Genomic DNA, 8,620 nt, shown 5'->3' with positions numbered 1-8,620 from the left:
TGCTTATACGGTGCTCTGTATTGTTCAAGTAATGATGATGACAATATTTGCCAATACACTGAGGCTACAAAACATTAGGAACACCTTCCTAATATTGAGTACGTAATGTCTCCACCATCATTTCCTGAGACCGAAAACATATTCTGGATATCAGAACAGTGATCACTAATCTCGATTTGGATGAAAATGTCTACCTCAACGAGTCGGCAGCTCTGGACGATCTGCTTACTCCAGACCAGGCCGTAATCCCTCGGACTCGAAAGAGGAAGTGTCGACAAAAAAGAGGTGTCATCCTGACGAGACTACGTCGGTGAACAAATAGACCCCATTGCCCTCTGTTCTGTTGGCGAACGTGCAGTCACTGGAGAACAAACTGGATGAGCTCCGTTCGAGACTGTCCTGTCAACGGGACCTGAAAAACAGTAATATCCTGAGTTTCTCAGAGTCGTCGCTGAACGAGGACATGAATATACACTGAGTGTACAAAACATTAAGAACACCTTCCTAATATTGTGTTGCACCCCCTCCCCCTTTTACCCTCAGAACAGCCTCAATTCGATGGGGCATGGACTCTACAAGGTGTCGAAAGCGTTCCACAGGCATGCTGGCCCATGTTGACTCCAATGCTTCCCACAGTTTTGTCAAGTTGGCTGGATGTCCTTTGGGTGGTGGACCATTTTTGATACACACAGGTAACAGTTGAGTGTGAAAAACCCAGCCGCGTTGAGTTCTTGACACAAACCGGTGCACCTGGCACCTACTACCATACCCTGTTCAAAGGCACTTACATTTTTTTGTCTTGCCCATTCACCCTCTGAATGGCACACAATCCATGTCTCAGTTTTGTCAAGGCTTAAAAATCCTTCTTTAACCTGTCTCTTCCCCTTCATCTACACTGATTGAAGTGGATTTAACAAGTGACATCAATAAGGGATCATAGCGTTCACCTGGATTTACCTGGTCAATCTATGTCATGGAAAGAGCAGATGTTCCTAATGTTTTGTACACTTAGTGTAGTTAGTACATTGGAACAAAGTATTATTTTACCTCAGGACAATACTGTTTTATTTCACTCTCCTTTGCTGAGGGATGTATCTATGGGATACATCAGCTATTTGGGGTTTGATCTGATAATCTAATTGACCAAATCGAGATTTCCGTTGTTTTTTCCATTTCTCCCGACCCAATGAAATTCCAAATGGCCATCATGCAGTGCTCATTTTAATTGAAGTCCATTTTTATAACTTTAATGAATTCAGTGTTTCTTTTCTTTTTCATTAGAGAAGGGAAAGGTCAGCTCACAGACGGTAAGGAAGAACGACATCTCCGAACAAAATTCAGGATCGTTAAAGTTTAAATTTCTTAATGTTTTGTGTACTCGGTGTACGTTAACAATGGCAACAAAACTGTACCATAAGTTGACATTGCTTGTTACTACAATCTCATCAACAAAGTATTAGCATAATGGGTAGGCTATCGAAAACGTGTGTCAGGGCACTCAAAGGCGTTACTCTGAAGAAGGCGAAGAAGAAATGTTGTTAAACACAAGGGCGGTGTTCTGCAGAGATGGAAAACCTTGACTGCTGCAGCAACACAAACTAGAAAACAAAATAATGAAAACCAGAGATAGTGGGACATTTCAGAAGGTTTCTGGGATGTTGACAAAAAAAATATTATTCTAGACAGGCTGCTTAACAATCTTCAAGGGCAAAACCTCCTGCAACTCCTGGAGAAGGTGAATTGACTCTGTGTATTTTGATTTTGATGTCTCCGTTCAGCCTTGACTCTTATGTGAAACAATAGGCCTATACTGTTCCATTGAGTTAGAACAGAAATGACATGGAGAAAGGAGGTTCATTCGACAGCCTACAGTATCCATACAGACGGAACCATACTAGCTCATACAACATTCTCTAGTACATGGAAAGATACAAATGTGAACTTTTGACGGGGCATAATGGGTCCCGCAGTCTTCACACATGGGCACACACTCACTCACAATGCAGACTGCCCGTGCTTCATTTCACTTCACTCTGTGTAGTTGGTCGGTATAACGTTGATTAAATCACACAGGGCAGTGGGCACCCGTCACACACTCTTAACTCAACACTGGCTTTTGAACACTCCAGCTGGGCTTCTGAGCGTCCGATGTAGTCACGGATAAGTCTACGGATTACCATATTTCAGACAAACGAATAGCTTGTGGAGTGAGCTTAGAGCTTAAGCTCCTCCATAGAGCACTACAAAGCCATCACAAAGAGGGCCTGTCTGAAAGAGTAAGAATACAAACCAGAGGTATTTATAATTTTCAGGTTTGCCGGGATTGCTACCCTTTTGCTTCCAGACCCTCTCTAAATATTGGTGGTGGAAGCAAGAACAGAGGAGAAGAAAAGGTCTGTCTACATCATTCACATACTGTGAGTATGTGGCAATACCTCTCTGCGCTGAACACCTAGTCTGCCATTAGGAATGACCTGCTTTCAATCACCCCCAGGCAAAAGAGTTGGATCTCAACCACTGCTCTTCTTACAGGTATCGAAAATAATTGAGGTTTATTGAATCAACCCATTACTTTGTACCAAATTCACTTTTCTAAATCCACTTGGGGGAGGAGATGAAAATGGTAGAGCACAAAATTGAACGGCTCTTGTCTGCTCGTTTGTTATGGAAGCCTCGCTGTGTCAAAATTAAATTCATTATTTTTCCCCCGCCTCTTCACTTTCCCTTAAGTCGTGGACTCGTGGTCTCTCTAATTCCTGTGTCTGAGCGGGAGGTGTATGGCCAACCATAATGCTTTTGTTGTGTACCCCCACTCGCGGTCCTCCCAACCTAATCATCTAGATATGATTATACACACAAACAGACCACAGAGAGACAGAAAGAGGAGAGGGGGGGGGTGATGATTCCTCCAAACCATAATGGATGTGTTAAATAAAATGAGAGGCGTAGTTGGGATGCCTAACACTAGGCAATAAATAAGATCAAATCAACAATGCAATGTCCCTTGAGAGCACAGGCATTTTAAATGGACGGAAGAGGGGGGGACGTGGTGATTGGTAGCTAGTGGGTGGGTGTGTTTGTGTATTTATCATATGGGCCTGCATATAAAACTGGAGAAGGATTTATTGAGTTTCAGCTAAAATAGACTAGTCTAATTACAGTAGTAATGCTTCCTCTGCCGTTGTTATTATTCTCTCACACATCCTCTAGCCATCCACCAAACCACTCACCTTTTAAAATAAAAATGATGAGCCCTCAGATTAAATCTGGTGTTCTCCTTTGGTCACGGGACATAGCTGGGTACACTGACAATGGGATTTGTTCTCCCTCGAGAGCTACAGGTGGAAATACCCAGCTCGTCTTTGCGTTGCACTGATGATACAATAGAAAGTGCTGCTTACAGGGCCTGCTAGTGAAAGGCTCAGATAAAGAGGGTTGATAATGAGAGCTAAAGGGATTATATTCCTGCAGAGGCCAGAGACTCCAGGCAGGCACAACAGGGTAATGACAGGAAATGGGATTACTATCTGAATAGCTACTCCCTCTCATCTCTCTCTCAATTCACAACTGCCCTGTGGTCATGACTAGGATTCAGTCACCACCACCAGCCTCCTTAGGCAGAATTCAGTAACTTCCCAAAACAATATGACAAAAAAAGAAACAGAATACTTGAACATACACTGGTTTCTTCAGGTGAATGTGTCTTACACGATCTAATGCGGTGAGGACCTACACTGAGGTCATGAACATCACAAAAGCAAAGTGCCACTTGAGCAAATAAACCTATGTTTTCTTGACCTTTAAGTGATGTAGGACAGGCCAATTTCATTTTGAGTGTCCACCTGTCAAGCTGGTCGCCTCTTGGTCCATTGTCTCAGTCAATCTGTAGGGTCATTTTCTCCATGTCCTCTCTCGGCAGCAGTTTCCAGGTTGTACTTGATGTAAAGTGGACAGCAATTCAACTGGAAATGAGTGAAACCCGGGCCTCTGAATGGCTTCAGCAGAAAATAGCCGTAGGGGACAGTTTGGAGTGTCCGTTTTGCAAATCTCCAGCTAATTTACTGCATCCTTTCTCCCATCAATCCGCACGGTGTCGGCATACAGTATGGATTTGCTTTGTGTGACAGTGTGTGAGTGCAGTGTGTGAGTGCAGTGTGCGCGTGTAGATCTATTCATTGGAGTTAATGACATTTTCATGGTGTATTTATGCAATACATTTCTATATTCTTGTACGTTGGTGTTGTGGATACATCTGTGTGTTGGTGTGATTGTGTGTCTTCTCAGTGCTATCCTTTTGGCGCTAACACTATCATATTGTGAAGGTCTTAAGGATGACCCACTTGAAGGTATGGATCCAGACAATGATATGGCTCTATGTGAGGAAAGGACATTTTTAAAGATTGGAAATTTCACTCATCATAAAATCAATGTGTTATGGAGTACTCCGAGAGTTTCTTCCAGAAGCTCTGACAGTCTTGTGATTGGTGGACACTGCAAGGACTAAATTCGCACCTGTGAATGTATGGCTCAGCAACTGGCCCTGTCACTGTCATACTCACAGTAAAGGGCAAGCTGATAGCTAATCGAAAATCCTTTGGGCTGGTCGCCCACCGGGCAGCGCTGAATGCCTCTGTTGTTCCACTGGCATTGCTCTAACAAGAAGAAAAAACAGAAGGAATTATCACTTAGCGTGACTCAGAGAGGCATCCCAATGACACAGCTCTGTTAGTGGAGCTAAAACGCCTCCATCATTAGAACTGTGGGGCCATCTTGCCAAATGGGCTTTTAAATTGCTCGCTAGTAGCATCAGGGAAACAGAGGTTAGCCAGTCTGTCTCTCTCTCTCTCTCTTTCTCTCCCTCTCTTTCTTCTCTCTCTCTCTTCTCTCTCTCTCTCTCTTCTCTCTCTCTCTCCTCTCTCTCTCTCTCTCTCCTCTCTCTCTCTCTCTCTCTTTTCTCTCCTACTTATTTTCTCTCTCTTTCTTTCTTTCTTTCTCTCTTCGCTCTCTCTTGCTCTCCTCTCTTTTCTCTCTCTCTCTCTCTCCTCTCTCTTTTCTTTCTTCCTATCTCTCTTTCTTTCTTTCTTTCTTTATTATCTTCTTCTTCTTCATATCTCTCTTTCTCTCTTTCTTTCTTTCATTATCCTCTCTCTTTCTTTCATTTACTTCTCCTTTTCATTCTCTCTCTCTCTTTCTTCCTCTCTCTCTTTCTTTCATTATCTCTCTCTCTCTCTCCCTCTCTCTTTTTTTCTTCCTCTCTCTCTTTCTTTCTTCTCCTCTTTCTTTCTTCCTCTCTTTCTTTCATTCTCTCTTTCTTTCTTTCTTTCTTTCTTTCTTTCTTTCATTCTCTCTCGCTCTCTCTCTTTCTCTCTCTCTGGGAGTAAAGGGGCTGGCACAATTACACTGACTGTAGTGAGCGACACATGCCAGTGCTGCCCTGCGGGTGGACAGCGTTGGCATTATTCAAAACTTTATGGCTGCCAGATGGGGGAAACAAATGGAGGATGAGTTGATGCCCGGATAAATGTCCCTTTTGCATGACATGGTGCATCAAGTAAGAATAGATGTGGTCTGTTGTCCTTTTGAGTTCACCGTTCATTGATATCAAATAAAATGAAATCTAACCAAATAAAATTGTAAGACTTACTCTGACTTGCTCCCCGGACTTACTCTGACTTGCTCCCCGGACTTACTCTGACTTGCTCCCCGGACTTACTCTCACTTACTCCCCGGACTTACTCTCACTTACTCCCCGGACTTACTCTGACTTACTCCCCAGACTTACTCTGACTTGCTCCCCGGACTTACTCTCACTTACTCTCACTTACTCCCCGGACTTACTCTGACTTACTCCCCGGACTTACTCTGACTTAAGTGTCAGTAAGTCCGGGGAGCAAGTCAGAGTAAGTCCGAGGAGTAAGTCCGGGGAGGTCCAATTGTTTCTGACATTCAGGTATTTGTTTAATGTATCCCCTGACATTGTCTGACCTACTCATTCATGAGATGAGAGTAGTGGAACAGTGGGTCTGCTCAGCACTAATTCTGTCTGAGAGATGAAACAAACTCAGCTTAGGGTCTAAACAAAATGAAAACAGGATTTGTTGAAAGCCTTCAGCCAGTTTACGATTTTAATAAATGCATACATATTGAAATAAATGAATGCCCTCTTAATTAAATACCTCATTAAATGCTTAGGTGGTTGGCATCAGGTTCCTTAGATAAGCAGCACTATTAGACTGGATGAGGAGGAGGAGACAGTGAGACGTCTGTCTGAGATGAGGTGGTGGAGGCAGGGCGTAAGGGTAAATGGGAGACGATGAGGCTAACAGGCATAGTTAGAGAGTGAGAGAGGGGGGTTTAGCAAGTTGATAGGGGAGAAGCCGAGGGAAAAGAATAAGACGTAAGTGAGCTCTAATGAACCTTTAACAGGTCTGAGATTGGGTTGCACTCCACAATCCCAGTACGATCTGGTTCTGTTTGAATCATGGGTTGTGTGGCTGAGTGCCGCTGGGAGCCAGTCTGCCATGCACATGCACAACCAGGCCAGTTAGTATGCAAAGCGACCTGTTGAAGTCATAAACGTGTGCTGCATGGCCCACAGCCCTCTCACAGGCTCTCTGAAATTGACTGCTTCAATTGTTTTCTGTAATTAATATTATCCTCCCCAATCACATGACAAGGCATATAAGCAGTCTGGTGTGTGTTAGAATGGTTCCTCTCTTCTCCATCCCAAACATTTGCAAAAACTTCACACAATGGTGAGCTGAAACCAATGAAACTTTGAAAATGTTGATAAAATGATTAAATGAAATGCAAATATTTGATTCAAATGATATGACGGTTACATAGATCCAAAGAGGAGATAAACCATCAACTACCACCTAGAGATATTTTCAGATAGAAAATTAAAACAATTTTTATCTGTGAACTACTGTAAGTGTCACGTTTACTCCATCTCCGGCGCTCGAGGTCACCAGGCTGCTCATTATTACGCACACCTGTCACCATCGTTACGCGCACCAGCACCTCATCAGACTCACCTGGACTGCATCACCTGCCTGATTACCTTCCCTACATATGTCACTCCCTTTGGTTCTTTCCCTAGGCGTTATTGTTTCTGTTCCAGTGTTCATGTCTGTACGCTACCGGTGTTTCTTGTTTTGGTCTATGTTCATTTAGTTATTGAATACACTTCCTGATCTTGCTTCCCGACTCCCAGTATACACGTAACAGTAAGAGAAAAGACTAGCTACAAGAGTATACATTCAAAAGGGAAAAGGAGGAGAGCATCTAGAAAGATTTGGACAAAGATAACTTTGCTGCGAGACATCCTTGTCCCCACGGACAGGGAGAGTGGGTCTGTTAAGGACTCATGGTGGAACCTGTCCCATTTGTCTGGCTATAATGACTCCAATGTCCTTCGGTGACATGTCTTCCTCCTCCTCCCTCCTTCTCTTCCTTCTCCTCCTTCTGCTCCTCCACCACCACCTCTTATCCTCCTCTCGCCGTTGTCCTCCTCCTCCTTCTGCTCCTCCACCACCACTTCTTATCCTCCTCTCGCTGTTGTCCTCCTCCTTCTCCTCCTTCTGCTCCTCCACCACCATCTCTTATCCCCCTCTCGCCGTTGTCCTCCTTCTCCTCCTCCACCATCACCTCTTATCCTCCTCTTGCCGTTGTCCTCCTCCTTCTCCTCCTTCTGCTCCTCCACCACCACCTCTTATCCTCCTCTCGCCGTCGTCCTCCTCCTCCATCACCTCTTATCCTCCTCTTGCCGTTGTCCTCCTCCTTCTCCATCACCTCTTATCCTCCTCTCGCTGTTGTCCTCCTCCTTCTCCTCCTTCTGCTCCACCACCACCACCTCTTATCCTCCTCTCGTCGTTGTCCTCCTCCTTCTCCTCATCATTCTCTAAGCTTTCACCTAGACTATTTACATTGTTATTTGGTAAATATTTTCTTAACTCTTTCTTGAACTGCATTGTTGGTTAAGGGCTTGTAAGTAAGCATTTCACGGTAAGGTTGCATTCGGCTCGTGACAAATAAAGTTTGATTCGAACCTGAGTCTGCTTGATGGCAGTGGCCACCACAATGGCTGCATTTAGGAGAGAATGTTATTTTATAGCATTGGAGATAAAATTGACCCTCTTGATCATGTCTCCATTTTCAATATCTTCGATAATGTGAGTGGCAAACAGAATAGAACTTGCTGAAAAGCCTGTTAAGATCTTAGGATGTTTGCAAAACAGCACTTAAAACCCAGACAGACCATAGGTCTCTCCAGATAACTTGGACATGCAATCATTTTCATATAGCATACAGCCTTCTTTATTTTCTTGGACTGACTCAAAAGCTTTCATTTCCTTATGCAATGCAGGTCACCAAGGTCTTCTTATAGCCCACTCTCAGAAAACCTATTGTTTCCTCGATAGACAGTTTATGGAAATTCGTGCACTTTACCATCCCATCCTGTACTTTGTCCCCCCACACAATAAAAAGGCCTGTTATGTTTAAGAGCTGAGGAGTGTAAAGTATATCTTGTAGCTATGCTGCGTCTGTCACTCTCAATCACTCCACCAAGCTCCTTCATAGTTCTCCCCCTCTCTCCACTGTTCTGTAGCTCCACAGG

Source organism: Salvelinus sp. IW2-2015, linkage group LG10 (genome assembly GCF_002910315.2).
Source record: "Salvelinus sp. IW2-2015 linkage group LG10, ASM291031v2, whole genome shotgun sequence".
Classification (NCBI taxonomy): Eukaryota; Metazoa; Chordata; class Actinopteri; order Salmoniformes; family Salmonidae; genus Salvelinus; species Salvelinus sp. IW2-2015.
The sequence above is the reverse complement of the archived record's forward strand: the minus strand, read 5'-3'. Positions refer to the sequence as shown.